The 23,632-nt window shown below is 48.9% G+C and overlaps 1 protein-coding gene across 1 annotated transcript in view; it reads right to left on the minus strand.

The window, feature by feature from the left end:
* The window catches only part of ATP5MC2 (ATP synthase membrane subunit c locus 2), a 152,992-nt gene that overhangs the window by 124,960 nt on the left and 4,400 nt on the right, over positions 1 to 23,632 (minus strand). The gene's annotated exons all lie outside the window — the stretch shown is intronic.

The raw sequence follows: 23,632 nt of genomic DNA on the forward strand, positions 1-23,632 counted from the left end.
TCCCTCAGGGGGATGCTTCTTAGCTAAAGCATAACAGATTTTTAAGCAGAGAACGACCCAGCGAGAAATTTTCCTTTTCTGCACTGCCCTACCTTTCTTAGCTCCCACGTACCCCACAAAGAGTTGGTCATCCACTCGGAACTTTTTGTGCGGTCAAGGTAGAACGACAACGCTCTTTTTTTATCTAGACGGTGGAGAAACTCCTCTTTAGAGGGATGCAGGGGAGCAAAGAAGGTGGGCACTGTGATTGATTGACCCAGATGGAATGGGGTCACCAACTCATCAAGAATAAAGCACGGATGCAAAGCACCACTTTATCTGGAAAAGTCATCATGTAGGGGGCTTACATGATAGCGCCTGCAACTCATTCACCCTCTGGGCAGATGTTATTGCCACCAGAAAGGCTATCTTGATGGTAAGTAGCCCGAGGGGACAGTTTGCAATGGCTTGAAGGGAGCACACATAAAGAAAAGTGAGGACCAAATTAAGTTCCCACTGTGGCATGACAAAGGGAGTGGGTGGAAACAAGTTAGCCAGCCCTTTCAAGAACCTATTTACAATTGGAGACTAAAAAAGAGAGAATTGGCCTGGGAGCCTCAAAAAGCAGATAGAGCAGAAAAATAACTCTTAAGAGCACCCTGCTGGGCAAGGGTAAGAATAAAAAAAAGAGAAGCAGAAAGAGAGTCAATAGACCTTTCTAGTATGATCCAAACTTTTGCCAACAGCAGGCATATACCATCTTAGTCGAGGGCTGCCTGGCCGCCAAAATAACATTGCATACTTCGGGAGGAAGGTCAAAAGCCATCAACTGCCGCCGCTTAATCTCCACGCATGGAGGCGCAGAGTTGACAGGCTCAGGTTGAGGACTATATTGCTGTGACAGAAGTTCCTTTCGAAGGGGCAGCCTGATCAGAGGATCTATGCTAATTTTCAGAGGCTCTTGATACCAGACTCTCCTTGCCAAGTCCAGAGCCAAAAGGATGACTTGGGCCTGGTCGTTCGTGATCTTTCTCAGAACTCTGGGCAGAAGTGGTATGGGTGGAATGGAGTACAACAGATCTGAGCTCAACCCGCAAAGAAAAGCGTCACCTAGCGTTAGCCGCCTTCGAAATTCCAGTGCGCAATACTGCTGACATTGCACGTTCTCTTCAGAGGCGAACAGATCTAACCATGGTTCTCCCCACTGGTGAAAGAAACCTTGCGCCACCTCCGACTCATGATCCAGTAGGCATCAATGGCTGAGTTCATCTGCCCTTGCATTCAGAGAACCTACAAGGTGTTGAACCACCAGGGTTATGACCTGCTGTTCCAGCCATGTCCAGAGACGCAGGGCCTCTTGACAAAGGGTCCACGACCCACCCGCCCTGCTAATTGCAGTACCACATGGAGGTGATGGTGTCCATGAACAACTGTACTAACTTCCCTTTGACAGAGGTAAGAAATGCTTTAAATGCCACCTGAATTGAGAAAGCTCTAACAAATTGATGTGGAGCCCCTACTCCGCCGGAGACCAGTGCCCCCTGATCTCCACCTCTTCCATATGGCCGCCCCATCCCAGAAACGACACATCTGTCACCACTGTGTAAGCTGGTTGGGGAACGGAGAGGGGTCTGCCCTCGACCCAATCGTGGTTCAGATCTTTTGCAGTTTTCTCCAGGATGTGGACCACGTCTGTGAGATCGCCCCGATGCTGTACCCACTGGAACTTCAGGCCCCACTGCTGAGCCCGCATATGCCACCTGTCATGCTTTACCAACAGGATGCAGGTGGCCATAAGGCCCAACAACCTCAGAGTCAGGCTCACTGAAATCCCGGATGGAGGCTAAAACATTGGAATCATAACCCGAATATCCTGGACTTGCTGTCTGGAGGATAGGCTCGAAACTGCACTGTGTTTAGAACAGCTCTAATGAAAGGGAGCATCAGAGAAGGATTCAGGTGTGACTTCGGCACGTCTATAGAGAACCCCATTGAATGCAGGATGTTCGCCATAGTCTGAAGTTGGGAGACGACAGCCTTGGGTGAGGACGCCTTCAACAGCCATTCATCGAGTTAGGGGAAGACTGAAATTCCTAACATGCGCAGATGAGCTGCAACCACCACCATAACCTTGGTGAACATCCGAGGGGCATTGCTAAGGCCAAAGGGCGCATGGTAAACTGAAAATGCTTGTGGCCTACCTTGAACCGCAGGTAACGCCTGTGGTCCGGCAGGATGGGGATGTGAAAATATGCATCCTGCACGTCCAACGCTACCATCCAGTCTTCCTGGTCTAGAGCAAACAAGACCTGAACTAAAATGAGCATCTTGAACTTCTCCTTCTTGAAGAAGAGATCGATCAATCAATCAATCAATCATATCATTTATATAGCGCACTACTCACCCGGAGGGTCTCAAGGCGCTGGGGGGGAGGGGGTCCGCTACTGCTCGAACAGCCAGGTCTTGAGCTGCTTCCTGAAGGCGAGGTGGTCCTGGGTAAGGCAGAGGTGGGTCGGAAGGGAGTTCCAAGTCTTGGCAGCCAGGTAGGAGAAGGACCTTCCTCCTGTGGTGGCTCTTCGGATGCGGGGGACGGCGGCGAGGGCGTGGCTGGTCGATCGAAGCTGGCATTTGGGTGCGTAGAAGTTGAGGCGGCTGTTGAGGTATCCTGGTCCTTGGTTGTGTAGGGCTTTGTGTGCGTGGGTGAGGAGCCGGAAGGTGATTCTCTTGTTGACCGGGAGCCAGTGCAGGTCTCTCAGGTGTCCGGAGATGTGGCTGCGGCGGGGGATGTTCAGGATGAGTCGTGCTGAGGTGTTCTGGATCCGCTGGAGTCTCTTCTGGAGTTTGGCGGTGGTTCCAGCGTAGAGGGAGTTGCCGTAGTCCAGACGGCTGGTGACGAGGGCCTGGGTGACCGTCTTCCTGGTCTCGGTGGGGATCCATCGGAAGATCTTTCATAGCATGCGCAGGATGTTGAAGCATGACGAGGAGACGGCGTTGACTTGTCTGGTCATGGAGAGGGAGGAGTCCAGGATGAAGCCCAGGTTGCGTGCGTGGTCTGTTGGTTTGGGTGCGCTGCCCAGGGCGGGGGGCCACCAGGAGTCGTCCCAGGCGGAGGGTGAGGATCCCAGGATGAGGACTTCCGTCTTATCCGAGTTCAGTTTCAGGCGGCTGAGCGACATCCATTTGGCTACGTCTGTCATCCCTTCATGTAGGTTGGCTCTGGCGGTGGCGGGGTCGTTAGTGAGGGAGAGGATCAGCTGGGTGTCGTCGGCGTAGGAGATGATGTTCAGGTTGTGCTGGCGTGCGATGGCAGCGAGGGGGCTCATGTAGACGTTGAAGAGTGTTGGGCTGAGCGAGGAGCCTTGAGGAACGCCGCAGATGACTTCGGTGGCTTCCGATCTGAACGGGGGGAGGCGGACTCTCTGTGTCCTTCCGGCAGTGCCTTTTCCTGGATTCCGACGTAGCTGAGGCGCTGTACTAGGGTACGGTGGCAGACAGTGTCGAAGGCCGCGGAGAGGTCCAGGAGGATGAGGGCCGCTGTTTCTCCGTTGTCGAGCAGGGCTCGGATGTCATCGGTGGCTGCGATCAGGGCGGTCTCGGTGCTGTGGTTGGCCCGGAAGCCCGACTGCGAGAGGTCGAGGGAACCGTTCGTCTTGAGGAAGGCGGCCAGTTGCTTGTTGACTGTCTTCTCGATGACTTTGGCCGGAAACGGGAGCAGCGAGATGGGGCGGTAGTTCTTGAGGTCGGTTGGGTCTGCTGATGGTTTCTTGAGTAGAGCGCTGAGTTCGGCGTGCTTCCAGCTCTCCGGGAAGGTGGCGATGTCGAAGGACGTGTTGATGATGTCCCGCAGGTGGGGTGCGATGACAGCGTCGGCCTTGTTGAAGACGTGGTGAGGGCAGGGGTCTGTCGGAGATCCGGAGTGGATGGAGTTCATCGTGCGGATGGTGTCTTCGGTGCTGATCGGGGTCCTGGCGCGGAGGGTGGTGGTGGGGGGCGGTGGTTCGGTCGTGGTGTGCGTCGGTTGAGTGCTGAAGCTGTTGTGTATGTCCACGATCATGTTGTGGAAGTAGGAGGCGAGGGAGTTGCAGAGGTCTTGCGAAGGGGTGATGTCGTTGTTTCCGGCGTTGGGGTTGGAGAGCTCTTTCACGATGTTGAAGAGTTCCTTGCTGTTGTGTGCGTTGCTGTCCAGTCGTTCCTTGAAAGCGGTTTTCTTGGTGGCGCGGATCAGCTGGTGGTGTTTTCGGGTGGCGAGCTTGAGGGCAGTCATGTTGTCCGGTGTTGGGTCTCTGCGCCAGGTTTTCTCGAGTGCTCTGCAGTTCTTCTTGGAGCTCTTGAGGTCGTCGTTAAACCATGGGGCTTTCTTGCTGCCGGGTCTGCTCGGCGGGGTCTTCAGCGGGGCGAGGTCGTCTGCGCAGTCGCTGATCCATTTCGTGAGGTTGGTGGCTGCTTGGCTGGGGTTTGTTGTGCTGGTGGGAGGGTTCTTGTTCAGGGCAGTAGCGAGCTGGTCTGCATTGATCTTGTTCCAGCTTCTGCGGGGAGCATGTTGCTGGTGATGGTGGAGCGTGGTCCTCCTGAAGCTGAAGTGGACGCAGCTGTGGTCCGTCCAGTGGAGCCCTGTGGCGTGGCTGAAGGCGTTGTCCTTGCTGGAAGAGAAGATCGGGTCGAGAGTGTGTCTGGCGTAGTGGGTGGGGGTGTCTACCAGTTGCTTGAGTTCGAGGTTGGCGAGGTTGTCCAGCAGGGTGGTGGTGTTGCGGTCGTTGTTGTTCTCCAGGTGGAAGTTGAGGTCCCCGAGGAGGATGTAGTCGGCGGAGGGGAGGGCGTGTGGGCTGATGAAGTCGGCGATGTCCTCGCTGGATTGTGTGCGTGGTCCCAGGGGTCTGTAGATGAGGGTGCCTCTGAGGGTGGTCTTGGGGTTGACGTGGATCTGGAAGTGCAGGTGTTCGGCGGGTGCGAGGGTGTCGTCGGTGTTGGTCGTGATGCGGATGGTGTTCCTGTGGATGATGGCGATGCCTCCTCCTGTCTGGTTGACGCGGTCCCTCCGGATGATCTTGTAGCCGTCTGGGATGGCGATGGCGATGTCGGGTGCTGAGGAGGCGTTCATCCAGGTTTCCGTGAGGAAGGCGACGTCTGGGCCTGTGGTGTCGAGCAGGTTCCAGAGCTCGACGGCATGTCTGTGGACGGAGCGGGTGTTGAGCAGGATGCACTTCAGGTGGGTGCCGCTGGAGGTCGGCTTGGTGGGTGCTGGTGTGGCGTGGGTCCGGTTGCAGGTGAACTTGCAGGAGTGGCAGCTGAAGGGTCCGTGGGTGCGTCTCGGGGTGGCTCGGTAGCAGCCCGGAGTTCGGCCGGTGTTGAGTGCGTTGAGTTCGGTGGCGTTGTAAGTCCGTCGGGTCGGCTTCCGTCGGTGGGGGCCAGGGGTCCTGGCACTGGGCGCGGGCCAGACGCGGACGGGCGCAGACGGGCTTACCTTTGGCGCACCTTCGGCGCTCATTCGGTGCTCCCGCTGCGCGCGTCCGCTGCGCGGTCGCTCTGGGGGCATCATAAGTAAGGAGCCGGGTGGGCGGGTCAGCTGGGTGGCGGGAGCGGGGCGGCCAATGGGCTGGTGGTGGGCGGGGCCGCAGGGAGGCAGCGGCGGGAACCTCTGGGCGTCCGGCGGTGGTTCTGTGTCCCTGGGTCAAGCGTGGGAGGCAGGGGGAGATCCGGGCGGCCCAGCGGCGGCTGGGTCGTTCAGCAGCAGCAGCAAGCAGGAGGCAGGCGACGGCAGGCGTGGGAAGCAAGGGGGTGACCCGGCCTAGTTAAAGGCGCAGTGGTCACTCCCTGGCTGACCCCGCAGGACCCCTTAAGTAAGGAGCCGGGTGGGCGGGTCAGCTGGGTGGCGTGAGCGGGGCGGCCAATGGGCTGGTGGTGGGCGGGGCCGCAGGGAGGCAGCGGCGGGAACCTCTGGGCGTCCGGCGGTGGTTCTGTGTCCCTGGGTCAAGCGTGGGAGGCAGGGGGAGATCCGGGCGGCCCAGCGGCGGCTGGGTCGTTCAGCAGCAGCAGCAAGCAGGAGGCAGGCGTGGGAAGCAAGGGGGTGACCCGGCCTAGTTAAAGGCGCAGTGGTCACTCCCTGGCTGACCCCGCAGGACCCCTTAAGTAAGGAGCCGGGTGGGCGGGTCAGCTGGGTGGCGGGAGCGGGGCGGCCAATGGGCTGGTGGTGGGCGGGGCCGCAGGGAGGCAGCAGCGGGAACCTCTGGGCGTCCGGCGGTGGTTCTGTGTCCCTGGGTCAAGCGTGGGAGGCAGGGGGAGATCCGGGCGGCCCAGCGGCGGCTGGGTCGTTCAGCAGCAGCAGCAAGCAGGAGGCAGGCGACGGCAGGCGTGGGAAGCAAGGGGGTGACCCGGCCTAGTTAAAGGCGCAGTGGTCACTCCCTGGCTGACCCCGCAGGACCCCTTAAGTAAGGAGCCGGGTGGGCGGGTCAGCTGGGTGGCGGGAGCGGGGCGGCCAATGGGCTGGTGGTGGGCGGGGCCGCAGGGAGGCAGCGGCGGGAACCTCTGGGCGTCCGGCGGTGGTTCTGTGTCCCTGGGTCAAGCGTGGGAGGCAGGGGGAGATCCGGGCGGCCCAGCGGCAGCTGGGTCGTTCAGCAGCAGCAGCAAGCAGGAGGCAGGCGACGGCAGGCGTGGGAAGCAAGGGGGTGACCCGGCCTAGTTAAAGGTGCAGTGGTCACTCCCTGGCTGACCCCGCAGGACCCCTTAAGTAAGGAGCCGGGTGGGCGGGTCAGCTGGGTGGCGGGAGCGGGGCGGCCAATGGGCTGGTGGTGGGCGGGGCCGCAGGGAGGCAGCGGCGGGAACCTCTGGGCATCCGGCGGTGGTTCTGTGTCCCTGGGTCAAGCGTGGGAGGCAGGGGGAGATCCGGGCGGCCCAGCGGCGGCTGGGTCGTTCAGCAGCAGCAGCAAGCAGGAGGCAGGCGACGGCAGGCGTGGGAAGCAAGGGGGTGACCCGGCCTAGTTAAAGGCGCAATGGTCCAAAGATCTAAAATGGGCCGTAACGCTTTGTTCTTCTTTGGAATCAGAAAGTAGCGGGAATAACAGCCACTGCCTACTTCTCAAACCAGGACCCTATCTACAGCTCCCCTGGCAAGGAGAGCTGTAACTTCCTCTTGGAGCAATTTTAAATGATCCTCCACCAGCTGTTCTTGATTTGGCAAAATAGGGGAGGAAAAGAAAGGAAAGGCAGAGAATAGCCCTCTTGAAGGATTTGCAAGACCCACTTGTCCGATGTTATGGACCTCCAGAGGGGGAAATTATGATGGATTGTCCCTCCCACTGGAGTAGCGTGGTCTGGTCGAGTCAGACTAGGAATGCTTGGAGGCTGCGGCTGCTGAGGGCAGGGTGGCTGATGACTTCTGGCCTCTATTCCTAGGACGGAATGAGCTGTGAACACGTCCCCACACAACCTGGGAAGTCTGCGCAGGACAGTGGCTGGGATAGGGCAGGTGTGGCTGGAACCCCCTTCCATTGCCATGAAAGGGGCAAAAACTAGACTGGTCTCAAGATGTTGTAGAAAGGCCCAAGGATCTGGCCATAGCACGAGATTCCGTGAACAGTTCCAGTGCTGAATCTGCCTTCAGACGAGAACTATCAAATGGCATGTCCATCAAATTAGCTTGGAGATCACCCGAGAAGCCAGTAGTTCCAAGCCAGGCGTGGCGCCAGTCATGTCAAGTCCACACCTGATGGTGAATTTTGCTGCATCTCTCACATCCTTAACCGCCTGGGATTTCTCCTGGACTATTGGCACCACTTGCTCAACCATCTCCCAAAGGGAATGGGAGAAACAGCCCAATAAGCTTGCGTTATTCACCAACCGCAAAGCCAGGCTGGAGGAAGAAAATATCTTCTTCCCAAGTGATTCCAACCTCTTGGATTCCCTATCCGGAGGGGTGGAAGGGAACACTCCCTGGGAGTTAAAAGCCTGCACCACCAAGCTTTCAGGGGAGGGATGTTGGCTGAGGAACTTTGGATTGCCAGGAGCCGGTCAATGGCGGCGTGCAGTTATCCTATTCACAAGAGCTCCTGTGCTTAGCTTGGACCACGTGCCTAGTAGGACATCAGTAAGTGCCTCATTGAAGAGCAATAGGGATTTAGAGGTGGAAGCCCCAGGCTGAAGCACTTCGGTCCGGAGATTAGTCCTGACCTGCACAAAGGGCAACTACAGTCCAAGGACCTCAGCTGCCCTCCTTACCACCATGGCATAAGAAGCCATCTCCTCCGTAGCCACAGTAGGTGGAGATAGCATGCCAGTATCTGAGGATGTGTCCTGTCCACTGGCCGCAGCAAGTTCCTCATACCAGTCCATCTGTTCTGCAGCCTGGTGCTCCAAAGGCTCCATAGACCCCTCCCAGTCTTCTTCCATGCCAGAACCGTCGAGAAAATGCTCAGGTGACAACATTGAATCCCTGGGCTCTACTGGCACCGGAATCGGCGTTGAGCGATGCAGATCCGACTCTGTGTCGTCCGGGATAAGGATGAGACCTAAACCGCCAGTGGGCACTGGGTGTTCTGTAGGCACCGACTTCGAGTGAATGTATGGTAGGCAGGAGAGAGAAGGGCCCATGGAGGGTTTACTGACTAACCACGTAGGGTAGGTGGAAAGGGCAAGGGTACGCCAATTGAAGGTAGACACGAAGGGTGCAGGGACAGCAAGCTGACCACCGAGGGCAGTTTGCACTGGGTTGGCCACTCGTCAGGAGTAGGCCTGGGCTCACTAGCCACTGAGCATTGCTGAAGGGGTTGAGTTGTTGGCTAAATATGATTTTTTTTTAAAACAGAAATCCACTAAAAAAAAAAGTTAAAGAGACTGTATAGTTAGTTATGGTAATATGAACCCCTTCTCTTTCACTAAAATAAAGCAGAAATTCACTGAAAATGTTACAGTTTGGTGTTGAAATGAGCTAAAAAATGACGTTTATCAATTATTGAAATTTGCCAGTTATAGTTCAGTGAACTAACTAGAACTTGCATACCTCCTTCTGATGTCACACATTACATCATTCATGACATTTTAAATTACACCATTAATAACATCACAGATAACACCAAGTAAGTGCAAGTTTTTCTTCTTTATTAGCTGACGCTCAGCATGGTAGATGACACATTTCTCCCATCCAGTGGGCTTGTTCACATGACGAGACCTCAGTCCTTCTTTGCTTTTAAACAACTTCACCATACACTATGTCACGTGATTAGTGAAAATGACAGAAATACTGTTATACATTCCTTCTATGCTTGGGTCTTCGTAATTACTTGTAACTAAATTATAAATACATAGCAGCATGGACTATTAAAATATACAATAATTTAGGCATCAATCCATTATAGAATAAATATAAAGTGCAAAGTGTATATTCACATTTAATTGGGATTATTTTTAATTTCTTGTTCAAATACATATTCAAAGGTTTCATTCAATCGACATGGGAAACATTTGGTCCTGTCCAGATACTTTTGCGTGGTTCTAGGATATATCCTGTCTAAATGACATGAATCCAAATTTTTAATATAAGAACATATATATCTACATACTGCAAACGAACCACATAAATCAGGTATACAACCTTTACAACGAAACTTTTACAACGACCTACCATTACAACGCAACTTTTACAACGCAAACTATTACAACGCATTGCTCTGGGGGGCGCTCTAGGATAGGGAATAGGTTAATTTACTATCCAATAACCTTCCCTACTATCCACGGGGACTGGAGTTGGAATAGTAAATTAAACTATTCACTATCCAGCACCCCAAAGCGCTATGCGTTGTAATGGTATGCGTGGTAAAAACCGCGTTGTAAAGGTAGGCGTTGTAAAAGTATGCGTTGTAACGTCATACATCCCATAAATCATATTAGTAACATTCCAAAAATTCGCTGTTCGACTGTCTGACTCATTAGGATTCCCTCTTATTTTTAGTTCAACCGTGAAGATGTAAACCATTCAAACCTCAATATTCTAAACGAATGGACCCATTTTGAAATTAATTCATAGTATTTAATTATGTTGCGATGACACCAAAGAAAGTAAATATTGCTTGGCTGAAAAGGGAATGCTGTGAAGACCATTTCCCATTTTCTTAATAACAATCCATTCCGCCAAATATTTTGAGCCACCATTTTCTTTTACTCTGAGAGTAAAATGGTTGCCTAGGTTGTGTTTTAATTACCAAAGGCTCTATTGTCATACTTCCCAATGACATATTCCTATCACACACCTCCATTTCACTTTCTTTCTGTTTTGTAATCCGGTTCAAACACACACATCATACAGAATTCTATCCTATATACTTTTGCTAAAGTATCAGATGCTCCTACTGACATTAACATGGGCATTAACATTGTGCTCTTCACCTCTTCTGAGTTGGGTGCCCAATATTTTCAATACCACATATAAAATAGCTACAACTCTGAGGTCACACACATGGAAACACAGACACATAACAAGTGCATTAGCCTGCAACGCTCCCTTGTTGCAATTGGAATATACAACCTTCGCGTGTCATCCAAATCTCTGCAGCAGACACTCGACCTCCTGAACTATCCATTGGAACTAGCACCTGCTTGTAACTCACTTTCTATGCCATGTGATCATCTTGAAAATCTATTCAAGGTTTTTTTGTATAATCCACTGACATCTCCATAGATACTTAGTAGACAGCCAAAATGAAAGCAGACTGTTCTCCCTTGCACTGGTCTATATCCAAAGTACCAACATTATGAAAGGACATTGCTTTAGAATCTGCCAGTGAACATCGGGCCCTCCCTCGGCCATAGTGAAGACAGGTCTGTCCTGGAGACTCTATCAGAGTTTGAGTTAATTCGGGGTCATTTCTCTTTGACTAGCAGGTTACACAGCCGTTTGGACCTCCCTGCTCAGCTAGCGTTTTTAAACTCTTTGCTTCAGCACTGTTGGAAGATCTTATGTTATGACTGTATTAAACTGTCTGCTAAAGGGGAATGCATCCCTGTGGAATGGTAAGTCACAATAGTAAAAGATCTCTTTAAAATACACCCCTTTCGGCCTCCGAATTAAACTCTAGACCCATCTTCCTACTACTGCTCCACCCGGTAACACTTTAGGAGATAGTCACTGTGGGGTGGGTCTAAAGGTTTGCTAAGTCTAAGCAATTGTTTAACCCTTTCTATGCACAATTTCCCCATGTAAATCCTACCGAACTCGTGAGCTCCCTGCTTTAGAAGACCTGAGAACAAAGTTGACGGTGGAGGCACTGCAGTTCGTGTCTTATTTGATTCATCAGCAGCCTCTGATACCATCCGACAGGTCATCTGACTCAGCCGGCTAGACAACACTAGCTTTAGACAAACAGCGCTAGAATGATTTAAATCCTTCTTTTTGGACACCCCGGCATTAGCCTGACCATCATGCCGCTCAAACCCTTCGAGGTTACTTGGAATGGCCTTCAGGCATCTATTGTGTCCCCAATTTAATATATACATGCAACTTCTGGCCTTCCTGTTACAGTATGGGCCAAATTGTACATATATCCAAGTGACAGACCACTTGCCTTTAAACTCATAAGCAGGTGTGGTCAGTGAGCTTGCACCTACATTACTAGCATCCTGTTTGGCTGCTACTCACTGATGAATGCCGGCAGCATGCTTAAAATCCAACACGTCTAAAACAAAGGTTTTAATGCCCCATTATGGCATAGCTTCATCTGGCTGTTTCCGATGGGTATTTGCTCTACTCCATCTTAGGAAGTGAATAATTTGGGACTGCCCATTCATAACAGGCTGCCTGGATAAACAAGTTGCAAAATGCACTCGTACCTGTTACCACCATATTAAGACTCTGTGCAGAATTTGACCTTATTAAAAGAACAATCCACATGGGAAAGTCGTGAATTCATGTATCTAGTCTCACTTAGAATATAGAGACAGTATTTACCTGGCAGCCCCAGAAACGCTATTTACAATTAGTGACAGCCAGACTTCAAGAAGGGCTGTGCAAACATCATGTATCAGATACTGTGAGAGCCCAACGCTGCCTGCAAAATAGAAAACAAATCCTCTTTAAATCCGTTGTTATTGCCCAGAATGCCATTTTCTCCAGCTTACCATATTTCGTGGTATCTATAGTCAAGAGTTCCTCCCCTTCACACTCGCTAATATCTGTGCACTGGAGGTTACTAGTAGTCCCCCTGCCACCCCAGATGTGTAGGAATGGAGAACAGAGCTATTCCTAGGCAGAAGCTGAGCTATGCAACATTGGGCACCTTAAACTGTATACACAATGGAATGTCTCAAACCATTCTGAGAATTATTTTTAAAACACTAGTTTATAGGCAGCAGATTCTCATGGTAAGACCAAACGTTGTTGTTAACTCAAAAGGCAATGGACAGGATCATGATTGCATTGTTCTCTTTGGTTTGCACCAAGAAGCTTCAGTCAGTGAGCTATTCTACAGTTTGGATAACAAAGCATAGCATGTGTCAGTGTTTGAGTGAATCTTTAGGGCTTCAAGAATATTGTTTACTTTTCACAATACTGATCATCATCCCTGTCACTGGCTCCTGGCCTCTACAATGTGAATGTACATCAGTCACCTACCCCTCTGCCACTGGGTCGACACACCATCTTTTTCACTGGATAGACCGTGTGAGTATGTTCATACATAAAGGACTATTTAAATGAGACCATTTATTAGTAGTGCATGGAAGCATGGATCAAACAGCAAGTAAGCGATAACAGAAAGTCGCTTCAGGACCCCAACGATGCAGTCATAGATTATGCGTTTGTGTCTTGTGTCTTTACTTTCTTCATGTGTGAGACGATGTGTGTGATGGGGTAAATGTGATGGGCCATAGTGTGATACAGTGCATGAATACGGTGGGGTCACATATGCTTGGCAATATTCTGTCACCATAAAGAAGTGACATTTTTCAGGTTTCAACATATTTGACTGAATTATGAGTGACATATCATATTCCAGACATCAATGCTTGATGCCAAGCTTGAATACATTTCACTCTGCTTTTTTAAACTCATGACTTAAGTATGAACCTATCTCATAAGCAGGTATTGATAAGTGGATCCTGTACTATCATTGGAATGATAACGCATTGCTTTATCTAGATCAGAACACACGGTGATGTGGCCTGTGACCCAGATCAAATCCTGCGCGAAAAAAGGGACAGGCCGCCAGCCTCTTGCCACAGCGACAAGGAGTGCGTTCGCCTCCAACAAAGTGAAAGCAAATAGTGCCTGCCTCTGATCTTATTTATTTATTTAATTATACAGGATTTATAATGCGCATGGCTGCCTCAGCGACGAGGCGTCCCTGCGCAACCAGAAACCAAAAAGGAACAGGGAAACTCACAAGCGTCCAACATCAGATGGTGGGAAACAGCCATGTTTTTAGGGACTTCCGAAACGCCAAGAGATTAGGGATGACTCGGATGCTCACTGGGAGGGAATTCCAGAGTTTCGCCACCAAAAGTCCAAACGAGCAACCCCCCGCCCTCGCTTTCCTTACTCGAGGGACACAGACCAGACCACGATTGGCAGATCGCAGAGCACGCCTGGGCATATAGGGCTTCAATAAACCCGATAGCCCGATAGGGGCTTGGTGCATAAGAATTTTGTGCGCAATGCACAGCACCTTGAACTGAATGCGTGCTTCAATGGGCAGCCAGTCCAACTTAGAGAGCACACGAGCCACCGACTGAGATCTTGGAAGCGCCACTAGCATACGTGCTGCCGCGTTCTGGACCCTCTGCAGGCGTTTAATACTCACTTTATTGGCACCCAGATATAAGGCGTTGCCATAATCAAGCCTCGCAAGAATGTAGGCCTGCAGGATGGTTAGGCACACTCTGAGAGGAAAAAAAACAAGCAAGGGCCTCAATCCTCTCAGGAGCCCAAAGCAAACAGCGGCAACGGCTCTTGTCTGTTTCTCGAATGTTAGTCCAGTGTCGAACCAGACACCCAAGTTCTTTACCGTCTCCTTTGGTGACGGGCGGGTTTAAGATGATCAGGCCACCACTGCTCTGACCAAAGCTCCTGGTCCTTCCTATACAGTAGAATCTTGGATTGACTGGCGTTTAATTGAAGGCAGTTAGCCTTCATTCAGTCCGAGATAATCGACAGATCCTCCTTGAAGTTCTCCAGGTTGGCGCGGCAATTTTTTTAAAAAGCGATCACCAGCTGAGTGTCGTCTGCGTTTGACACCAAGGACAGCCCCCTGCCTCTGGCCACCTCCGCCGAAGGTCCCACATACAGATTGAATAACAGGGCGACACAGGGCATGTTCCTGAGAATGAAAAGGAGGCACCGACACTTGGAACGACCGCCCAGCCAGCAAGGAACGAATCCACTCCAGGGCATCATCCCTGATTCCAACCGTCCAAAGGTGTTCAAGGAGGATCGCATGGGACACCGTATCAAAAGCGGCACTTAGATTCAATAGGACCAAGGCCACAGAGTCTCCTACATCCAGCTGGCTTCGGATAGATTCTGTGACCGCAAGGAGAGCTCTAGGGACGGTGGCTAGTTTCAGAGACAGGTTGACCAATTCTAGGGCCACAGGGGAAATAAGTGGTTGGAGCTGGCGAAAGTGGGTCGATCTAAAGCTATGAAGAGTAGTACTCAACCTTACCAGCATAGCCAAAGGGCTCTGTCTGCCTCAATTCTCAAACTATGGACCATAGACAATGGACCTTCCCTTTTAGCCAGTAGCTAACACATAGAGAAAAAAGAGGCTCAGAAGAGATTTACGTTACTCGGCCATAATGTTATATAATTTCCAGCATTTCTCATTAGGCTTATCACTCCAAAATGCCCATCACATCTTGCAGTTTTCGTCCTGGGACAAAAATTCACAGGAGCACGGGAACAACACGAATGAACAGTACAAGAGTGGGATCTATTCGCCCTATGTGCGTCGTAGGGCTATTTGTTTAGTTCAAAACGGATGCCAGGATGCATTTCATCCTAAAAATAGTATTAAAGGACGAGCTTGCAGTTCATACGATGTCGTGTAATTTTTCTGAAATATCATAAACAAGGGAAATTACGCCAAAACATATTGAAAATTATAGACTTATCAATTCTCTAACTGGCTATCAAATCACTGGATTACATTTCTCATACACATGAGAATAATATGTCAGCATCTCACTGTCACGGACAATCTGCCCATACCTTTGCAGTTTGTCTTATAATGCTGCAATTGTCAAGGACCATCAAGTACTGGACGCAAAGTAGGTCTGAAGAGTGTCCTGCATGATAGACTGTGGATAGGGCGAATCGCTAAGGCGGAGGAGCGTCGCCCCACTGTTTCAGTTGCAAGCTGAGTACGAAAAAATAAAATTATAATAAAGTTCTGTTAGTATCATTTTGCTTTTTTGTATTCAGCTTGCAGTTGAAGGGGCGAGGCAAGGGCTGAGCTCCCCGCGTCTCACAGGGACGAGGAGTGGTGACAGCACCAAAAGTGGGCATGCCGCTTTTGCCGTAAGTCTCAGGCTGGGCAAAGGGTTATGCGCACTCTGCATGCTCTCCACCCAGGCTGCACTACAGTCTGGGTGGAGAACATGCCCAGCCTGCCAGCCCCTGTCTGAGTGCCAATCCACAGTGCTCAGACCAGTCACAACTCTGCTAAGGCAGCGCTGCTGTTGGCCAGGGGATTCTGGGAGGCTGTGTGCTTCGCTTCCTGGTTCTAGGTTGCTCCAGAGAGGACGAAGGAGAGGCGGCGGTCGGTGGTATGAAGGCAAGTGGTATTTAACATTTTTTATTACCCCACCTCGATCCCCCCGCCTCACCTCCCTATTTGGGTAACAGCTGCTACTGGCCAATCTTCCCAGTAGCTACATGCCACCCAGCACAGAATGCATGTCTAGTTATAAAGCAATGTACAATCTTGGAATTAGCAGTATACATACATACATACTTCTGCCTCAACGAACATCTGCACCACCCTCTCTCACATTTGTTAATGCAAGGGAAGCGTCTCACGCCATACAGCCCTGCATGTTTCTCCTGCTTTCTCCAGGAAGGTTGTGGGTGGTGTACCGAAAGCAGGTACACAGTTGCCGATCCCAACCAACTTTAAGGCGAAATATCATCTCTCTGAACTAAACGTGAAAAAAGGCTATGAGTAGGTGAAACAGGTGGAGAATAAATTGGTGGAATAGTTTCCAAAAAAGGCAAGTCTTCTCCTTTAAGGGCAAGAAAACCTTTGGGATAATTGCATGGGAGATGATACCTGCCTGAGTCAAGGACAACCCTTTATACCTGGGCTCGGGTATCCCCCAGCCAGAACTGCTTCTCCCAGGTAATGCCTTACTTTCAGTGGCTGCTCATATTAAGTACATTTTTCAAAATTGTAAACATGGTTCTCAGAGTTCACCTCAAAATGTACATTTTGGGGAGGAAAAATTATAGGATCACCTGTGTGTACTATTGCACTGTACCATTTTAGTTAGTTTTCGCCTGTGCTGTCTGAAATGTTTGGGCAAGAAATATGCTAATTTCCAAGAGCAAACACATTTTCTTTAAGAATAGGATATAGTGGTGTAGCTAGATCTATTGCCACCCGGGCGGCCTCTGAGTTTGCCACCCAGTGCAGGTAAGATCAGTGCCGGCCTTCACGGATCTGGGGAGGTGGGGTGTGGGGGGGGTAAGGGAGTGTAAAAAAAGAAACAATACACTTGTCTCCTCGCCGCTCTCTCCTATGTCGTTTCACCTCCGTCGGCCGATAAGGAAGCAGCCAGGCTCCCCTGAGCCAAGCACATTGCTGCTATACAGCATTGTGATTGGCTCCCCTAAGCCAATCAGAGCACTGCAATGCAGCGTTGTGATTGGTCTGAGCACCATAATTCAGTGCTCAGACTGGGACTGGGGGCCTGGGCATGGTCTCCACCCAGGCTGTAATGTAGCCTGGGTGGAGGTAATGCTAGGTGCCCATGACTATTTGGCTGGCCTAAGACGGCCGCCCAAAGTGTCATGTGCACTTCAGTGTGCGCACCATTCCTCCCCTGCGAGCAGAGCAGCCCCGCTCCCAGGAACAAATACAATGATAAAAACATCAAGTTATTAATTAGTTTTTTCTTTCCTTCACTGCTGCTACGCAGTGTGGCAACGCTCCTCCGCCTTAGCAGAGGAGCCGCCACTGGGTAAGGGGGGGCATCCGAAAGACCACTTGTTCAGGGGGCGTGGTATGGTGGTAGTTGATAGCATGACTTGCTCACCTCTGACGCCGCCAGAAATAGTGCCCCCTAGCTACTCCACTGCTAGGATAACAGCTGCTCAGATCTGCCTGCCGTCCTCACTCACAGCAGCCTCGTGAACGCGCACTGCTGGGGCTCCCTTCATAAGCTGCAGACAGGGAGAGCCCTGTTCATAACGTGGAAACAACACGCCTTAAAAACGTCACTTTAATTGATTTTATTGAATGTTTATGGTCATTGAATGTTTCCTGCCGAGCATTATTGTTTTGTTACGATTGTTTATTAGCAATCTCATGAGCTTGGAACTGCAGTCAGGGAATACTGACATTTACAGCCTCTGTTACTATGAATTGCAACTTTAGTGATGAAATATGTTTACTGCAGTTGGGTATTCTTCACGGAGGAAACAGTTGTGCTGCATGGACAATAAGTATCTTCTTGGTGACTGTTTGTTCCTTTGCGTTCTGAGGCGGTCAGGAGGGCCTGAGCTGCTGCCATCGTTTACCACCGGTGTGGTCGTTTCTGGGGGTGCTGTTGCACTGCCTTTGGGTAACCATGTTGTCCCTGTGACTGGGTTCACATCGAGGAACAGAAAAAAGACACGCCAAATCCGAGTACACATTGGATTCACTGATGGAGGCTGCATCCGGCAAGTCGACTGACTGAAGAAGAGCTCAAAGAACGCCAGGCGGAAATACAACCCGGAAGTCAAGACCCAAGGCTCTCTTTGGAGGCAAGGGGTGAAAGATGAAAGAGAGAGTACATTGAAATTGCTACAAAATGTGCACTGACTTGCAGTTCTACTGATAAAACTAAATAGCACAGAAATGATGATGTGTGTAAATTAAGTTTCAGCAAATATTTACCATTTGTGAATCACAAAGTAAAGTGTCTTGATTTGTTTTGATCCTATTAGAATCTTTCTGGCAGATGCATCAACGTAGCCTTTTGCTATTCCTAAATAGCGATTTTTAAGGAATCGCTATTTAGGAATAGCAAAAGCCTATGCGTGTAGGAATCGCTATTAAAATAGCGATTCCTAAACATTCCTTAATTGCTACTCGCAAATTGCTAGTCGCAATTAAGAAAATGCTGTACCTTTCATTCCTATGGGGCCCATAGGAATGAAATGGAGATTGCATGCAATTGGAATTGTGAATGCAATTTCAAGGGTGCAAGGGTGTCAAAATGACACCCTGTTGCACCCCTGAAATTGATCTCTGCACATATGTTGCACACACACATGCCCAACATGAAACTTTGAAAAAGGCACAAAAGTGCTTTTTTCAGTTTTAGCAAATTACCATAAAGTTCTACTTCATGGTAATTTGCTACTCCTATTAGCGAATTCGCTATTTTTTTTAACTTTCATGCATTGCATTTAAGGAATCTCAATTTGGGATTCCTTAAATACAATCACAATTTAAGGAATCTCAATTTAGAGATTCCTTAAATTGCGATTTTTGCATTTGGGATGATGCATCCCAAATGCAAAAATACCGGTCGCAAAATCTGCACATTTGCGACCGGTATTTACTTTGATGCATATGCCTGAATGTGTGTTGGTGAAATCAGACAACACAGTGGCAGTAGTCTGTATAAATCTTCAGGTCAGCACTCACTCAAAAGCGATCAACAAGGTGGCCGAGGCTCTGGGTTTGTGGTCAGAGAAACATCTACACATCGAGTCCTGAATACATTTTACACACAGAGCACGTGTCCTTTCACTACTGTTTTCCCCCTTAGTGTGCTTCTGATTTTTCAAGAGGCGGTTTTCATTCTAGCAGTGCAGCACGTCATGTAATGTGCGGTTTCCGCAGCTAAAAATAAGAGGAGGTCGAAGGTAGCCTCTCTGAAAGGGACGGGTGGGTTTTGCTTGGTCATTTTCGTTAACCAATCAGCCTTTTAACATCCAATGGTCATCGCCAGGGCGGTTTTCTTCATTTCCTGCTATTGTCAGGATTCTCTCTAGGTTTCATTAACTATACATGTGAAAGGCACAGATAGTATCATTTTTTTCTTACAAAAGTGTGAATAATACATAAATGAGACACTTATGGGTTATATGTAAGAGCATTACATGATATAGGCCTAACACTGGCGCGAGTAAAATAAGTGCAGACTGGCCAAATATGTGGCAAGGTCTTGAGTGACAATTCTGATTTTATGTTGAATTATAGTTTTTAAAACGGCCATGATGTTAATGGTAAAATAATCCGGGGCACGTGTGGCGTGCTCTTATGAAGAGTGCTGCTGTCACATTGATAACCTTGGAAGATTGCTGGCAAATTACATTTGTCCGAAGCCAGCCATAGTATAGTGTGTGCTTCCCCCAGGCACTATGTACAAGGCTTTTCAGGGGGATTGACACCCAATGTGAATACATGTTTGTGTAATAAACCTGTCGGTCATCTGCGTCATTTGTTGATGGCAACTTCGGCTATGCGTAACTAAATCATATGTGGTTTGTATATCAGCCTTGTCTTCATGTGAAATGGCTGGAATGAAACTGGAGTTCTTTTACTTCTGCTTGTCACACCACTGAATGTATTAGTACTCAGTGCTGCAGTTAAACCGCAGATTGGGCGATACACACACAAACTGTGACATAATTGATATTTTGGCTGTGATTGAATATCATTTTCTTAATGGAACGATATTTCCTCAGCAGCCATAGCCAAACAGTTGCCTAATATTAAAGTACATCTGTTTTCCTTAATCTACTGCACCATGCTACTTTAACACAAAAGTCCTCTAAATCTTCAAATTCATGCTTACACGTCTTTCTGCATGTCCTAATGGAACAACATAGGCGAACATAAGGGGATCTCACATTCTGATAGGAACACCAAATGTTCAGCAGAACTATCTGCACTATTGTACGAGGACCTGTGGTTGATATTTGTCGCTATTTTGATCTATCACTATGCATCATAACCTTTTATCCTCTCCCTCTCATCATTCATCCCATGGTTGAATACCCTATCACTATCACCACTAATCCTTTATGGTTTCCAGAGTAGCGTGCTACTGACTAACATATCCACCACGCAAATTACTTCATATTTCACTATACTAATTTTCAGCACTAATCCTTTATCGTTTCCGGAGTAGCCTGCTACTCGCCAGAAAAGCGGTTCAACGCCCCATCAGGGGTAACAGGCGCTATCTGAATGCAATTGCAAAAACAACAAGTGATGGACTGAATGTGGATCAATGTCACACACTCCCCCAGTCAAAAGATCTGGGCCCAAATCCATCGTTTTTTTGCACTCCACACCACCCTGGGTTAGACAATGGCGATATGCAAATCAGCTCTGACCCTGTTGCCCCATGGGAACAGTCCAGTCCGGTCCCAGGCACTCCACACCACTTGGAGTCAAGCTAGCCGGGCTGAAGAGAGGTGTTACCTCGAAACCGGTCCGGTCCTCGGATGCTTGATTCCGTTCTGGAAAGGACATGGCTTTTGTAGTTCGGACTGGACTGTTCCCATGGGGCAACAGGGTCAGAGCTGATTTGCATATCGCCATTGTCTAACCCAGGGTGGTGTGGAGTGCAAAAAAACGATGGATTTGGGCCCAGATCTTTTGACTGGGGGAGTGTGTGACATTGATCCACATTCAGTCCATCACTTGTTGTTTTTGCAATTGCCGCCCTAAGTGCGCTGGGGATGCCCAGACGTGGGTCCCAGGCACTCCACACCACTTGGAGTCAAGCTAGCCGGGCTGAAGAGAGGTGTTACCTCGAAACCGGTCCGGTCCTCGGATGCTTGATTCCGTTCTGGAAAGGACATGGCTTTTGTAGTTCGGACTGGACTGTTCCCATGGGGCAACAGGGTCAGAGCTGATTTGCATATCGCCATTGTCTAACCCAGGGTGGTGTGGAGTGCAAAAAAACGATGGATTTGGGCCCAGATCTTTTGACTGGGGGAGTGTGTGACATTGATCCACATTCAGTCCATCACTTGCTGTTTTTGCTATCTGAATGCAAACCTTTCTTTCTCTTCTATCTCTCCGCTATCCTTCTCACTCCAAATAACTGACTAATATCCACCACTCAAATTACTTCATATTTCACTATACTAATTTTCAATATTAATCCTTTATGGGTTTCCGGAGTAGCGTGCTACTCGCCAGAAAAAGCGCTTCTGCACCCCATCAGGGGTTAGAAGCGCTATATAAATAAAAACCTTCTTTCCCCTTCTATCCTTCCGAATCCAAATAACTGACTAATATATCCACCACTTAAAATGTACTTGCATGTTTCACTATACTAATTCAACACTAATCCTCCACGGGTCCCGGGGTAGCGTGCTACTCGCCGAAAAAGCGCTTCAACACCTCGTCTGGGGTAGTAAGCGCTATACAAATGCAATTACAATACAATACAATGTGCTGCTACTGCTCACTTTGAACCTCTTCATGTGTGAGAGAAGCTTGCACTGCATCTGCCAGTGTTACATCTGGATAGTGTGTGAGGGAAGCTGTATTCTGCTGCTCACATTGTATGTGTTCCATGAGAGGGAAGCATGTGTTGCTACTACGCCCTTTGCACCTCTACATGTGTGAGAGAAGCCTGCACTGCATCTGCCAGTGATACATCTGGACAGTGTGTGAGGGAAGCTTGTTTTCTACTGCTCACATTGTACGTGGGTCGTGAGAGGAAAAGCATGTGCTGATACGGCGCTCTTTGCAGTGGCGTAGCAAAATCAGGTGGTACCTGGTGTGGAAAATTTTTTGTTACCCCAGCCTGACAAAATGGCAAAAATATGTGTTTAAAACACAGATTTTTGCCATTTTGTCTCTCCTCTCAGTGATGACACCTGAAGTGGCCCGCACCCACCCCACCTCCCTTACTACGCCACTGGCTCTTTACACCTCTTTATGTGTGAGAGAAGCTTGTACTGCATCTGCGTGTTACATCTGGATAGTGTGGGAGGGAAGCTTGCTGTCTGCTGATCACACTGTATGTGTTTAATTTTTTATTTTTTTTTGGTCCTCATCCTGCCAAGTAACCTGTTGGTGATACTCACTTTCCCCTGCTAGGAGCAAGATGGGAATAGAGTCTTTCCAGACAAGAAATCTAGCTGTTTCCACTCCAACCCCTCTTATTCTTGACATGCAAGAGTACAAAAAAGAGGGGCACCAGGACCGACAGCTATTTGTTGGCTTAATCATTGGGCCCCATTCATCTGGCACCACTCAGCCAACATGGCCCATATCTTTTCCCGACTTCTAGAATCATATGCCATGTCTTGTTGACATATATATAATGCTGTTTTTACAGTCAGAGAAAAGGGGTGGGATGGCCGATTTCCAAGCTTTACAGATCTCTCTTCTTTCCAATAAAATAACATAAAAAATCAGCCTTGCCGCAGTTTTTATTTGAGACCAGAATGCTATCCTGGCTTAATTCCAAAAATATAAGCCCAGGGGTTACTTCTGTTCGGATTCTTGTTACATCCGTCAAAAATTCACATAAATCCATCCAAATTTTGTGATTACAGGGCAAGTTAAAAACATGTGACAGTCATTTGCTGAAGGATCCCGACATCTCGAACACACATGCTGAGTTCCTGAAAATGTTGTCACTTTCGCCAGAGACCAATAAACATGGTAAAGAGTAAAAAGATGGTTTCGCTTAAGGTAAACTGGTTTAACTGTCTCACTGTGCAATGTAAATTAACTCAACCAAGCATCCCTCAAATTAGTGGTATCTACATCATCCCTCCAGAGTTTTTGGATATCCTGATTTATATAATCTTCAATCAAAGTTCGGTACCACAAAGCCACCTCTTTTTTGATGCTCCCAATTCTCATAGTTTGAATTAGCCAGGCATCATCCATCTGTTTCTCCCACTGTTGCTGAGCCCACCAGGCAGACAATTGATAGCATTTGAAACTGGTTAATTGACCACGAGTACACAATGTAAAAATGTCCCAACTCATCAGATCCATACCTATTTTTAAATCTCCTCAACGAGAGATACCTGCTTGTTCCAATGGTAGGCTAAGTAAATCGTCTAAACATGCTGGAGTACCTGGGGAACCCCAAATTGGTGAGTAATCTGATTAATATGGGGTTCCCACTTTTTTCCGTATGAATACCCAATTCTTTAGCGCCTGCAGGAGAATTTTTAACCTTACTCTTTTAAAAAATTTCGGGTCTCCGAACTTAAAAAGGAACTGATCTTGTCTGTCCCTCAAATCACTAAGCAATGCCCCATACATTATGCCTAATGCAGAATCATCTGGCTTATTTAATAGCATCTTAAGTTCTTAAAATGAAATACATGTGCATAGACCCACAAGTCTGAGAGGGCGAGACCGCCACTCTTGAACTTTCTCCTCAGCCTTTTCCAAGATATACGCGGACCTCTTGACGCCCAAACAAAACATCCTATCTTACACTGTAATTTTGCCACCTTATTCCTATCAAATGG

Source organism: Lissotriton helveticus, chromosome 1_1 (genome assembly GCF_964261635.1).
Source record: "Lissotriton helveticus chromosome 1_1, aLisHel1.1, whole genome shotgun sequence".
Lineage (NCBI taxonomy): Eukaryota > Metazoa > Chordata > Amphibia > Caudata > Salamandridae > Lissotriton > Lissotriton helveticus.